We start from the raw sequence: 14623 nt of genomic DNA on the forward strand, positions 1-14623 counted from the left end.
TATACCTCACTCTGATGGTTTGCAATAAAAGTAATCAATAAAAAGCCCTCTATATCTGGTTGATAAAAGAACGTGAGCCAAGTAATGGGTTGGGGTAGAGAATAATTAAGCAGAAGACCCAGACTCAAGTCAATTACTACAGTTTTATTAAGTAGTTAGGTCTTGGGGCACTTGGGTGGCTCAGTAGATTAAGCATCTGACTTCGGCTCAGGTCATGATTTCACTGTTCGTGGGCTCGAACCATGCATTCGACTCTGTGCTGACAGCTCAGAGCCTGGAGCCTGCTTCAGATTCTGTATCTCCCTCCTTCTCTGCCCTTCCCCCACTCACAATCTCTGCCTCTCAAAAAATGAAGAAAAGTGTTAAAAACAATAAAAACTTAGGTCTCAGCCTCCTGCCAGGTAAGGAATATACTTGTACAAGAGGATCGCTGTTTACCTAGGCTTTGGAGACCATTCAGTGCTGCATTTACTGAACCTTAAGTGTCATAATCTCTGTTATGTATTGTGCACAGAGCACACCCTTTGTAAGACAGACCCTTTAATCACAAATTCCTGTTCTAGCTATGAAACTTGGTGCTAACTTAACCTGTCTTTATGGCTACTTACGTAGAGTAGATGAAATGGGAATTGTGTAGATTGCCCAGCATAGCTCTCATGTGACTTCGGTTTCCTTCATTTGGATATTAAATGTGCAGATGGCCAAAGATAGTTTGTTGTGAAAATTATATCCCAATTCAGATGGAAGCCGTATATTGGTTGGCCACAGGATTACCTGTGGGTATGTAGCAAACATCCTTTATGAGTGAGTATCATCTATTTAAAAGTCTAACAGTTGCTCAGTTGAAATTCCAGGTTTCCACTATAATGCAGAAGAGATTGCCTTAAAGGAGAAGGTACTAATTATCTCCTTAGCAACAATTTAACTTTAATATGATGCCTACCAAATTAAATACTTCATTTTGAGGTGGAATGCTTTCTCAGTGGTCCAACTACAGGTAATTTATACAAATTATAAATTTTTCAGGTATTTAGATTCATCCCCACGTTTTCTCAGTTGGTGAATTTGCTTTACATTTCATTTAGTAAGAAGAAATGATCAGTTGGGAACTCCCTTATCTTTCTACTTGCGAATTTAACTACCCTTACAACTACTGGATTATTCAGGACTCTTACAATGGAAGATGTATCTTTCCATTTAATCAAAGGCCACTTATTCTCTGAGGAAAACAACAACAACAACACTGTACTTTGCTTTTGTTGTTAGTTAATTGTCTTGCCTCCACCTTGTTACCATCAACATAAAAACACATGCTATTTGAAAACAATCACAAAACCCCCACAGTACTTCCAGCAGTTGGCTGCTTTTTGTGCTTGCCTACAAACCCAAATCTCTTAGAAGACTCCTTAAGCTGTCCCCCTCCATCCTTCAGTCCCCTCTGTTCTTCCCTACCTCCCCACTTCACTGACCATGATTATTCTTGCTAAAATCACCATGATCTCAGTGTTTACAGATAGGGTCAGTTCTTTATTCTCATCATCTCTTTTGACCTCTCACCAGCTTTCATCATCATTGGCCTCTCCCTCCTTGCAGTGTATCCTCCCAGTTTGCCTCCGCATTCCCCTGGCTACTCCTACCCTACTTCTAAATGAGTGGTTCTCAAACTTTAGTGTACACTAAAATCACTTGGAAAGCTTGTTAAAATGCAGATTCTTGGGCATTCTCAGAAGTTCTAATTTAAGAGCTCTGAATTAAGCCCAAGAACCTGTCTTTGGCCAGCACCCCCAAAGATTATGATACACATGGCTCATAAATCTCAATTTTGAAAACGTTTGCTCTTTAGGTCTCATTCCTGTGCCTTCTCTCCGTCTTTTCTTTCTTTTTGGGAGAACTCCTCCATTTCTATCTATGGCCATGCTTCTTAGCCATAGCTACAATATACAATCACCTAGGGAGCATTTAAAAACTGTTCATGCCCTTTAAAGACCAAGTAGACAGAAATGCTGGGAATGCAGCCTAGACTGTAGTATTATTGAAAGCTGCCCAGGTTATTCTAATGTACAGCCAGAGTTGAGAACCACACTATTCTGTAGACTTAGAACTTTTATCTTTAGCTCAGCTGTTTCCTGAGTTTCAAACAAGTGTATCCGGTTGCCTACTTAACATCATATTGTAGTATCTCAGACATCTCAATCCTAAAATAGCCAATAAAGAACAATTGATTTGGGGGGTTCCTGGGTGGCTCAGTTGGTTAAGCGTTCATCTTCAGCTCAGGACATGATTTCACGGTTCATTAGTTTGAGCCCCAGGTTGGGCTCTGCACTGACCATGCAAAGCCTGCTTGAGATTCTCTCTGCCCCTTCCACACACATTCTCTCTCAAAATAAATAAATAAATGTAAAAAACAAAAGAACTATTGATTCCGTACACTGACCTCAAACACATTCATACCCATAGGAAGAAATACAAATGTCATCCATTCAGTTGCTCGTGATAGGAANCTCTGACCCTCTGCCAATTGTGCTTTGTCTCTCTCTCTCAAAAATAAATAAACACTAAAATTTTTTAAATTATTTAAATTTGAATAATTGACACAATGTTACAGTAGTTGCACGTGTATGGCATAGTGATTAAACTTTTCTTATTTATTTGATTTTACTTTTTAATTTACATCCAAATTAGTTACCATATAGTGCAGTAATGATTTCAGGAGTAGATTCCAGTGATTCATCCCCTATGCAAAACACCCACTGCTTGTCCCAACAAGTGTCTTGCTTAATGCCCCTCACCCATTTAGCCCATGCCCCACCCATGACCTCTCCAGCCAGCCTCAGTTTGTTCTGTTTTTCAGACTCTGTTATGTTTTGTCCCTCTCCATTTTTATATTAATTTGCTTTCCTTCCCTTATGTTCATCTGTTTTGTATCTTGAATTCTACATATGAGTGAAGTCATATATTTGTCTTTCTCTGCCTGAATAATTTCGCTTAGCATAATACCCTCTAGTTCCATCCACATAGTTGCAGATGGCAAGATTTCATTCTTTTTGATTGCCGAGTAATACTCTGGTATATATCTTCTTCATTCATCTGTTGATAGATGTTTGGGCTCTTTCTATACTTTGGCTGTTGTCAGTAGCGCTGCTATAAGCATTGGGGTGCATGTGCCCCTTCGAAACAGCACACCTATACCCCTTGGATAAATACCTAGTTGTGCAATTGCTGGGTCATAGGGTAGTTCTATTTTTATCTTTTGAGAAACCTCCATGCTGTTTTCCAGAGTGGCTGTCCCAGGTTTCATTCCCACCAGCAGTGCAAAAGAGATCCTCTTTCTCTGCATCCTCGGTACCATCTGTTGTTGCCTGAGTTGTTACTTTTAGCCACTCTGACAGGTGCGAGGTGATATCTCATTGTGGTTTTGATTTGTATTTCCTTGATGATGAGTGATGTTGAGAACTTTGTCATATGTCAGCCATCTGGATGTCTTCTTTGGAGCAGTGTCTATTCAAGTCTTTTGCCCATTTCTTCACTAGATTATTTGTTTTTCGGGTGTTGAGTTTGATAAGTTCTTTATAGATTTTGGATACTAACAATCTGATCTGTTGTTTACAAAGATCTCCCATTCTTTCAGTTGCCTTTTAGTTTTGTTGATTGTTTCCTTTACTGTGCAGAAACTTTTTATCTTGGTGAGGTCCCAGTAGTTCATTTTTGCTTTTGTTTCCCTTGCCTCCAGAGACGTATTGAATAAGAAGTTGCTGTGGTTAAGGTCAAAGAAGTTTTCTCCTTTAGGATTTTGATGGCTTCCTGTCTTATGTTTAGGTCTTTCATCCACTTTGAGTTTATTTTTGTGTACGGTGTAAGGAAGTGGTTCAGGTTCATTTTTCTACATGTCGCTGTCCAGTTTTCCCAACAACATCGGCTGAAGAGACTCTTTATTCTGCTTTGTCAAAGATTAGTTGGCTATATGTTTGTGGGTTCATTTCTGGGTTTTCTATTCTGTTCCATTGATCTGAGTGTCGGTTTTTGTGCCAGTACCATACTGTCTTGATGATTCCAGCTTTGTAATACAGCTTGAAGTCTGGGATTGTGATGCCTCCAGCTTTGGTTTTCTTTTTCAAGATTGCTTTAGCTATTTGGGGTCTTTTCTGGTCCATACAAATCTTAGGATTGTTTGTTGTAGCTTTGTGAAGAATGCTGGTGTTATTTTGGTAGGGATTGCACTGAATATGTAGATTGCTTTGGGTAGCATTGGCATTTTTACAATACTTGTTCTTCCAATCCATGAGCATAGAATATTTTCCATATTTTTGTGTCTTCTTCAGTTGTTTCAAAAGCTTTCAATAGTTTTCAGTGTATGGACTTTTCACTCTTTCGTTAGGTTTATTCCTAGGTATTATAAGGTTTTTAGTGCCATTGTGAATGAGATCGATTCCTCAGTTTCTTTTTCTGTTGCTTCATTATTGGTGTATAGAAATGCAACTGCTTTCTCTGCATTCATTTTATATCCTGTGACTTTTTGAATTCATTGATGAGTTCTAGCAGTTTTTTGGTGGAATCTTGGGTTTTCCATATAGAGTATCATGTCTTCTATGAAGAGTGAACATTTGCTTCTTCCTTGCTGATTTGGATGTCTGATTAAACTTTTCTGTACATTATGCTATTACTTGTCATTTTACTTCCAGAAAATATCTCAACCCTGTCTCAGTTTCTTCATCTCTACCGTCAGGATGCTAGCCCAAGCACCATCCATCATCTGTTGTCTGGACTGCTGCTAGACTTCTAACTGGCCTTGATTCCACATTTATCTAATCCATATTCCACAAGGTAAATGCAAGTGATGTATTGAAGCCATAAATTCGCATGTCATCATCCTAGTTAAAAGCATCTCACAATAAACCCTGGCTTTCCTTCTCCNGTTTGTGTGGAGAGAGAGAGAGTGCACAAGTGTGCATGCATGCAAATGGGGGAGGGACAGAGAATCCCAAGCAGGCTTCCTGCTGTTCAGCACAGAGCCAGATGGGAGGCTTGAACTCATGAACTGTGAGATCACTACCTGAGTGGAAATCAGGGGGCACCTAGGTGGTTCATTCAGTTAAGTGTCCAACTCTTAAAAGTACTATGACTCCTCATATTACTTCTTAATGTGGTATTTTAGTTTTTGTTTATAATATTTCCATACCAGTTTTTTTTTTTAATTTATTTATTTTTGAGAGACAGAGAGAGACGGAGCATGAGCGGGGTAAGGGCAGAGAGAGAGAGACAGGCTCCAGGCTCTGAGCTGTCAGGACAGCACAGTGGGGCTCAAACTCACGGACTGCGAGATCGTGACCTGAGCCGAAGCCGGACGCTCAACCGACTGAGCCACCCAGGCGCCTCACATACCAGTTTTTTTAAAGTTTATTTACTTATTTAGAGAGATTATTTATTTAGAGAACGCCACAGAGTCAGATGTGGAGCTTGAACTCATAAACCATGAGATCATGACCAGAGCTGAAACCAAGAGTCAGATGCTTAACCAACTGAGCCACTCAGGTCCCTCCATACCAGTTTGGTAACGTTCCTTAGATCAGGGATTTTAATATGCCTTGTTCATTACTTTGTCTTTAGGTAAAACAGGACCTAGCATCTAGTAGGAGCTCGATACAAATTTGAGTCATGAGTAAATCAATTTAAATAATTTGCCCAGATAGCCAAATTAAATGACTTCCTGAACCTCCACTCCCTCTTCACTGAGCTTGGCAAATTTCAATTCATTATTTCATCATTCTAGTGTAGGATTTCTCGGGTTTCTCTTTGCCATCCCACCGCCATTAGTTTCAACCCCCTTCTACACATTGTCATACACTATTTTAATTTTTTTTAATTTTTTAACTTTTTTATTACAATTCCCATTAACAGGCTCTGTAATATTAGTTTCGGGTGTATAATATATCCATTCGGCACTTTCATACACCACACCACTCTGTGCTCATCGTAACAAGTGCACTCTTTAATCCATAACCTATTCAATAACCCACCTCCACTCTGGTACCCTTCAGCTTCTTCTCTATAGTTAAGAGACTGTTGCCTGGTTTGCCTCTCTCTCTTTTTCTCATTCCTCATTTTTTGTTTCTTAAATTCCACGTGAATGAAATTCTATGGTATTTGTCTTTGACATATTTTGCTTAACATAAAACCCTCTAGCGCCACCCACGTTGCTGCAAACAGCAAGATTTCATTCTTTTCGTTGGCCAAGTAATACTCCATTGTATATTTCCCACATCTTATCCATTCATCAGTCAATAGTCATTTGGGCTCTTTCCATAATTTGGCTATTGTAGATAATGTTGCTAGAAATATCAGAGTGCATGTATCCCTTTGAATTAGGATTTTTGTATTCTTTGGATAAATCCCTACGAGTGCGGTTGCTAGGATCATAGGGTATTTCTTTAACGTTTTGAGGACCCTCCATCCTGTGTTCCATACTGGCTGCACCAGTTGTGGAAGAGGGTTCCCCTTTCTCCACGCACATGCCAACATCTGTTGTTTCTTGTGTTGTTGATTTTAGCCACTCTGACAGGACAGGTGTGAGGTGATATCTCATTGCAGATTGGGTTTGTGTTTTCCTGATGATCAGTGATGTTCATGCGTCTGTTCACCATCTGGATGTCTTCCATAGAGAAATGTCTATACATGTCTTCAGCCCATTTTCAATTGGATTTTTTGTTTTTTGGGTGTTGAACTTTATAAGTTCTTTATATATTTTGTTTTTTCGAAAGGAATGTTTTGTTTTCTGAATCTCTCTTTTTTATGCTTGTTTGGTTTGTTTGTTTGTTTGTTTGTTTTTAAGTAATCTCTCTACCCAACATGGGGCTTGAATTCACGACGCTGAAATCAAGAGTCACATGCTCTTCCGACTGAGCCAGACAAGTGCCCCAGTTGTTTTACTTTTTTTCTCTTTCTTTTTTTTAAATGTTTATTTATTTTTGAGAGAGAGAGACAGACAGACAGACAGAATCTGAAGCAGGCTCCAGGCTCTGAACTATCATTGCAGAGCCTGACGCAGGGCTCAGACTCATAAACTACAAGATCATGACCTGAGCTGAAGTTGGATGCTTAACGGACTGAGCCACCCAGGCACCCCACCAGTTGTTTTTTTAAATATACTTTGGATACTAATCCTTTATGAGATACATCATTTACAAATATCTTCTCCCATTCCGAAGTTGCCTTTTAATTTCGTTGATTGTTTACTTCACTGTGTAGAAGCTTTTTATCTTGATCAAGTCCCAATCATGTATTTTTGCTTTTGTTTTCCTTGCCTCAGGAGACATATCTACAAAGAAGTTGCCACTGCCAATGTCAAAGAGGTTACTGCCTGTGTTCTCCTCTAGGGATTTTATGGTTTCAGGCTTCCCATTCAGATCTTTACTCCATTTTCAATTTATTTTTGTATATGGTATAAGAAAGTAGTCCAGATTCATTCTTTTGCATGCTGCTGTCCAGTCTTCTCAACACCATTTGTTGAAGAGACTGTCTTTTTTCCCCCATAGGATATACTTTCCTGCCTTGTTGGTGAATTATCGACTCTATAATTGTGGGTTCATTTCTGGGGTTTCTGTTCTCTTCCATTGATCTATGTGTCTATTTCTGTGCCAGTACCATAGTACTTTGACCACTACAGCTTTGTAATATAACTGGAAATCTGGAATTGCGGTGCCTCCAGCTTTGCATTTCTTTCTCAAGATTGCCTTGGTTATTTGGGGTCTTCTGTGGTTCCAGTTCTGTGAAAAATGCTATTGGTATTTTCATAGCATTTTTGCTATGAAATAATTGCATTATTGCTTTCAGTAGCATAGACATTTTAACAATATTTGTTCTTCCAATCCATGAGTACAGAATATCTTTCCATTTCTTTGAGTCGTCTTCAATTTCTTTCATCAGTGTTTCATAGTTTTCAGAGTACAGGTCTTTCACCTCTTTAGTTGGGCTTATGCCTAGGTATCTTACGGTTTTTGGTGCAATTGTAAATGGGATTGATCCCTCAATTTCTCTTTTTGCTGCCTGGCTCATTATTGATGTATAGAAATGCAACAGATTTCTGTACATTGATTTTGTTTCCTGTGACGTTACTGATTTCATTAATCAGTTCTAGCAGTTTTTTAGTGGAGTCTTTCATGTTTTCTTTTTTTTTTTTTAATATTTTATTTATTTCTAGGAGAGAGANCGCCCCTGTTTTCTATATATAGTATCATGTCATATGTATATAGTGAAAGGTTTAATTCTTCCTTGCTGATGTGCATGCCTTTTATTTTATTTTATTTTATTTTATTTTATTTTATTTTATTTTATTATTTTATATTTCNTTATTGAGGTATGTTCCCTCTAAACTTACTCTGTTGAAGGCTTTTATCATGAAGGGATGTTGTACTCTGTGAAATGCTTTTTCTGCATCTATTTAAATGGTCATATGGTTCTTATCCTTTCTTCTGTTAATGTAGTGTATCACATTGATTTGTAAGTATTGACCCACCCTTGCAACCCAGGAATAAATCCCACTTGTTCATGGTGAATGATAATTTTAAATGTATTGTTGGANAGCTGGCTGGCAGCACAGAGCCCGACATGGGGCTCGGACCCACGAACCATGAGATCATGACCCGAGCCGAAGTCAGACGCTTAACCGACTGAGCCACCCAGGCGCCCCACAAAGAGTTTCCTTTAATATTTCTTGTGGGGCTGGTTCAGTGGTTACAAACTTCTTTAATTTTTGTTTGCCTGGGAAACTCTTTCTCTCTCCTATTCTGAATGATAGCCTTGCTGGATAGAGGATTCTTGGCTACAGATTTTTCCTATTCAGCACTTGGAATATATCGTGACCCTCCCTTCTGGCCTGCCAAGGTTCTGTTGGGAAATCTCTTACTAGCTTTATGGGTCTTTCCTTGTAATTTCAGGACCTTTTTTGTTTTGCTCTTTTAAGATTTTTTCCCTTATCATGATATTTTGCAAATGTACTTTCAGTATGTCTTGGTGTTGGCCTGCTTTTGTTGATTTTGATGGGAGTTCTCTGTGCCTCCTGGATCTGGATGTCTGCTTCCTTGCCCTTTATTTGGGAACTGTTCATCCATTAGGTCTTCAGATAAATTCTCTACCCTTTCTTCTCTCTTACTTCTGGACTCCTATAATGTAACTGTTACCATGTTTGATGGAGTCTGTTTTCATATTGCATAAGTGTTCTTTCTGTCTTTTGTTCAGTGTCATTATTTTCCACTATTTTGTCTTCTGTCTTACTGTTTTGGTACTCTGCTTCTTCCAGCCTGTTGCTCATTGGATCATGCCTGTTTCCAATCTTGTTTATTGCATTCTTCATCTGATCGATTCTGTTTTACTTCTTTTATCTCTGTGGTAAGGGTCTCAATGATGTATTTTTTTTTTCTTTTCTCAAGCCCACTGAGCATCCTTTTGATAGTTGCTTTAAATTCTCCATCAGGCACGTTACATATATCTGTTTTGCTTCGATCTCTGGTTGTGGCCTTATCTTGTTCTTTCATTTGAGATAATTCCTCCATCTTGGCATTTCATCTAAGTCACTGTCTTCTTCTCTGTGTTAGAAAAGCCATTTATGTCTCCTGCTCCTGAAAGTAGTGGCCTTATAAAGATGAGGTCACGTAGCACCCAGGGTCTGGTGCTTTAGGGAGCTCGCCAGTGTGCCCTGCATGTGCTTTGCTGTTGTTTGTTTGGGCTCTGTCCATCAGGCCACTTCTCTGCAGAACCTCTCCTTTGCCTGGTGTGGGCAGTGTTTGTTCCCTGGCCTACATGTGGCGAGTTTGAACTAGGTGTACTCCGGTCTGCTTGTGAAATGAGACTTGACACCACTTCTGTCAGAACTGAATCAATACCTGCAGCACAGATCAGCAGATATGGTGTGGATAGGGGTTTCTGCTGGTCTTCTAGGGGAAGGGTTCATCTAGCTGTGACTGAGGCAAGGTTGACTGAGAAAGGCAGTCAGGCCAGCATGCAGGGGGGTGGTACTTGGTATAAATAACCAGTGTGGGCTCTGTGCTGCTTTCTGCAGGTGGCTCTGTGTTTATGCTGAAGGGTGGTGGAGGGAAAAGGCATGGGTCAGCTCCTTTGTTCCTGGAGAGGTGACTCCGTGAACTCTGCCTCCCGGGGATAGCCTTTGAGAAGAGCAAAAATCTCCCTGCTGTGTGCCCCAGGCTTTAAGATTGCTGTTTCCACACTCTCTGTCCCCAGGTTGGTTTTCTGCCTGGTTCAAGGACCAATGCAGAGCCCTCTGGGCTTTATCCGAGCCAGGACTGCTGATCTTTAAAAGTACAGGCTTTTGCAGCCCCTCTGGAAAACAGTGTGGAGGTTGCTCAAAAAATTAACACTAGAACTCCCCTATGACCCAGCAATAGCACTGCTAGGAATTTACCCAAGGGGTACAGGAGTGCTGATGCGTAGGGGCACATGTANCAACTTGACAATAGACTATAAAAAGAAATAAAAATAAAAGTACAGGCTTTAAGCCCCACTGGTTGCAAAAACTCACGAAATGCAGTCTCTCATTTTCCAAGCCAGTGGCTTTGGGAGAACATTCTCCTTGTGTGTTCTGTGTGCTTCTCTCATTCTGGCCCTTCTCTGCATCCACAGCTGCCTCCCTTCGGTAGCACCTTCAATCCGTTTTCTCCCTTAAACCACACCTCTGTACTTCCTGTCTTCTTCGACATGGCCTCNTCTTTTGAAAGTTATTTCCCTAGTATTTGTTCAATCAATATGTGATATATCAAAATATTCTAAGACTATATCAAGTTACTTAGAAATGTTAGAAATGATGCAATTCCCACTCATTACAATTTCAAGAGAGTATTGCAGTGTAGGCTGTGAAAAAAAAAGTAAGTCTTGGGAACGATACCTAGATAATTGGGATCCACTCTATATATTCACAGGTCAAAAGTTTTTCATTAAATTCTGTAAAATTCTTATGTGGTTACTAACTTACTAATTGTNAAAGTAAGTCTTGGGAACGATACCTAGATAATTGGGATCCACAGTATATATTCACAGGTCAAAAGTTTTTCATTAAATTCTGTAAAATTCTTATGTGGTTACTAACTTACTAATTGTGTGAATATAGAGAGCTAAGTATTAGTCAAAAAGAGACCATTTTTGGGGCGTCTTGGTGGCTCAGTTGGTTAAGTGTCCAACTTCAGCTCAGGTCATGATCTCGCAGTTCATGGGTTCGAGCCCCGCATCAGGCTCTTTGCTGACAGCAAGCTCAGAACCTGGAGCCTGTTTCAGATTCTGTGTCTCCCTCTCTCTCTGACTCTCCCCTGCTCACACTGTTTTTCTCTCTCTCTCTCTCAGAAATAAATAAAATATTTAAAAAAAAAAGACCATTTCTGAGAGGTTTTTAAGAGAGCATTTTTGAGAGGGATGGAGAAGGAAAAGAGGGAGAGTGTGAGAGAAGAGGGGGTAGAGGATGGAATTCTGAGGAGATATTTAGATAATTGATGAAGTGTAATCTTGGAGAAAGAATATTTAGAAATGGAGTGAGCTATTCATTGTTTCCATCTTGCCTAAATTATACCTGAGAATTTTGAAATGAAATGTTTCTGAAGATTGGAATTTTCAATGATTTAAATAATTATGACAACAGATCCCCCTTGAGTATTTTAAATTGTAAGCACAAAGTTTAATAGTGTGCCCACTTCAAACTTAAAGTAGTTAATAAAATGAACTGTAACTGGTAGAATCCGTTTTCTTATAGAGAAAATTCTGTAATCTGTAAAATATGGGTCTATAAAGTCAGGAGAAATAGCTCTAAGCTTCCAATGAGCACTGGTGGCTGTCACTGAATGAGATGAAGGAAAATATAATCGTAGTAAGATAAGTAGAAAAGGAGTAGTTACTAATAGTTTTTGTCATTTGATTAAAAATGTGAGTTTTTCTCTTGACATATTATATAAGAAGATTAAGTTGTGATTAAATAGATATGAGGAAGCGTGTGTCTATGATTTATCTTAACTTGGAAGCTTGGTGAACCATCAAAAAAGTTGTATTTTGTTCAAATCCTCTTCAGTAAAAGAGTGCATTCTATAAACAATTAAACATAGATACTCTATTCAAAAATATCAACCAATGGTGGTTTAGTTTGCAGGTGATGTAATAAAAGTTACCAGATTGCAAAGTTATTTTTTAAAGTGTATTTATCATTTATTGATTTATTTTGAGAGAATGTGAGTGGGGGCGGACAGAGAGAGGGAGAGAGAATCCCAAGCATGCTCTGCACTGATGGTGCAGAGGCCAAACCGGGGCTCGAACCTATGAACCATGAGATCATGACCTGAGCTGAAGTTGGATGCTCAACCAACCGAGCCACCCAATACCCCATATTTATTATGTTCTTTAAAATGTGTTGTGATTGGGGAAATATAATCGTGGTTTTTAAATTTAATTTATTGTCAAATTGGCTAACATACAATGTGTGAATTGTGCTCTTGGTTTTGGGGATAGATTCCCGTGGTTCATCGCTTACATACAACACCCAGTGCTCATCCCAACAAGTGCCCTACTCAGTGCCCATCACCCATCTTCCCCTCTCCCCCGCCCCACCATCTACCCTCAGTTTGTTCTCTGTATTTTTTTTTTTTAAATTTAATGTTTTATTTATTTCTGGGAGAGAGAGAGAGAGACAGCGTGAGCAGGGGAGTTTCAAAGAGACAAGGAGATACAGAATCTGAAACAGGCTCCAGGCTCTAAGCTAGCTGTCAGCACAGAGCCCGATGTGGGGCTCGAACACATGAACCGAGAGACCATGACCTGAGCTGAAGCCGGACGCTTAACTGACTGAGCCACCCAGGTGCCCCCTCTGTATTTAAGAGTCTCTTATGGTTTTCCTCCCTCCCTCTCTATAACTATTTTTTTCCCTGGTCCTTCCCCCATGATCATCTGTTAAGTGTCTCAAGATCCACATATGAGTGAAAACATATGATATCTGTCCTTCTCTGACTGACATTTCACTCAGCGTAATACCTTCCAGTTCCGTCCACGTTGCTACACATGGCCAGATTTCATTCTCTCTCATTGCCGGGTAGTGTTCCATTGTATAGATAAACCACATCTTCTTGATCCATTCGTCCATTGATGGACACGTAGCCTCTTTCCACGTTTAGGCTGTTGTTGAGAGTGTTGCTATGAACATTGGGGTCCATGTGCCCCTATGCATCAGCACTCCTGTATCCCTTGGGTAAATTCCTAGCAGAGCTATTGCTGGGTTGTAGGACAGTTCTGTTTTTAACTTTTTGAGGAACCTCCACACTGTTTTCCAGAGGGGCTGCACCAGTTTACATTCCCACCAACAGTGTAGGAGGGTGCCCGTTTCTCCACATCCTCGCCAGCATCTGTAGTTTCCGGAGTTGTTCATTTTAGCCACTCTGACCGACATGAGGTGGTATCTCAGTGTGGTTTTAATTTGTACTTCTCTGATGATGAGTGATGTTGAGCATCATTTCATGTGTCTGTCGGCCATCTGGGTGTCTTCTTTGGAAAAGTGTCTATTCATGTCCTCTCCCCATTTCTTCACTGAATTATTTGTTTTTTTGGTGTTGAGTTTTATAAGTTCTTTATATTTTTTAGATGCTAACCCTGTATCTGATATGTCATTTACAAATATCCTCTCCCATTCCATCAGTTGCCTTTTAGTTTTGTTGATTGTTTCCTTTGCTATGCAGAAGGTTTTTTTATCTTGATGAGGCTCCAGTAGTTCATTTTTGCTTTTAAGTCCCTTGCCTTTAGAGATGTGTAGAGCAAGAAATTGTTGCAGCTGAGATCAAAGAGGTTATTACTTGCTTTCTCCTCTAAGATTTTGATGGTTTCCTATCTCACATTTAGGTCTTCCATCCATTTTGAGTTCATTTTTGTGTATGGTGTAAGAAAGTGGTCTAGTTTCATTCTGCTGCCTGTTGCCATCCAGTTCTCCCAGAACCGTTTGCTAAAGAGTCTGTCTTTTGTTCCACTGGATACTCTTTCCTGCTTTGTCAAAGATTAATTGGCCTATAATTATGTTTTATAAGGACAGATTCTTTAGAAAAGGAGGGATTATTTGTCAAAATGGAGTTTTCAAAACTGTTTGCTTTTGATCACAGGGACACACTTGGGAGGCAGAGACTTTATTATTGTAACACCGTGGCAACAGTCATTTATTTTCCTTCATAGAGAGAGGGTGTTTTTTCAACACCATCTACTAAGCAATCCATTATCTTTCCTTCGCTTTGTGGTACCATCTTCATTATTTTAAATTTTCATATAAACATGTATCTATCTCTGTGCTTCCTATTTTGTTATATAGGTATATTTGACTGTTGCAACCGTATTACGGGTTTTTTTTAAGTGAAAAAAAAGTTACTATGGCACTTTCTTCATCCTTCTTAAGGTTGACATAACAATTTGTGGACCTTTATTATACTGTGTACATCTTTAGTACATTTATTTACTTTCTTAAAAAATAAACTAGAATTTTAGTTGAGATTACATGGAACTTAGATATTAATTTGGGGATAGATATATTTGTAACAAGTCATTCTGGTCAAGAGTATGGAATGTATGTCTATTTGACTTTTCTGTGTCTGTTGTTAGAATTTATCAT

This window comes from Crocuta crocuta, unplaced genomic scaffold (assembly GCF_008692635.1).
Source record: "Crocuta crocuta isolate KB4526 unplaced genomic scaffold, BGI_CrCroc_1.0 scaffold531, whole genome shotgun sequence".
Taxonomy (NCBI): domain Eukaryota; kingdom Metazoa; phylum Chordata; class Mammalia; order Carnivora; family Hyaenidae; genus Crocuta; species Crocuta crocuta.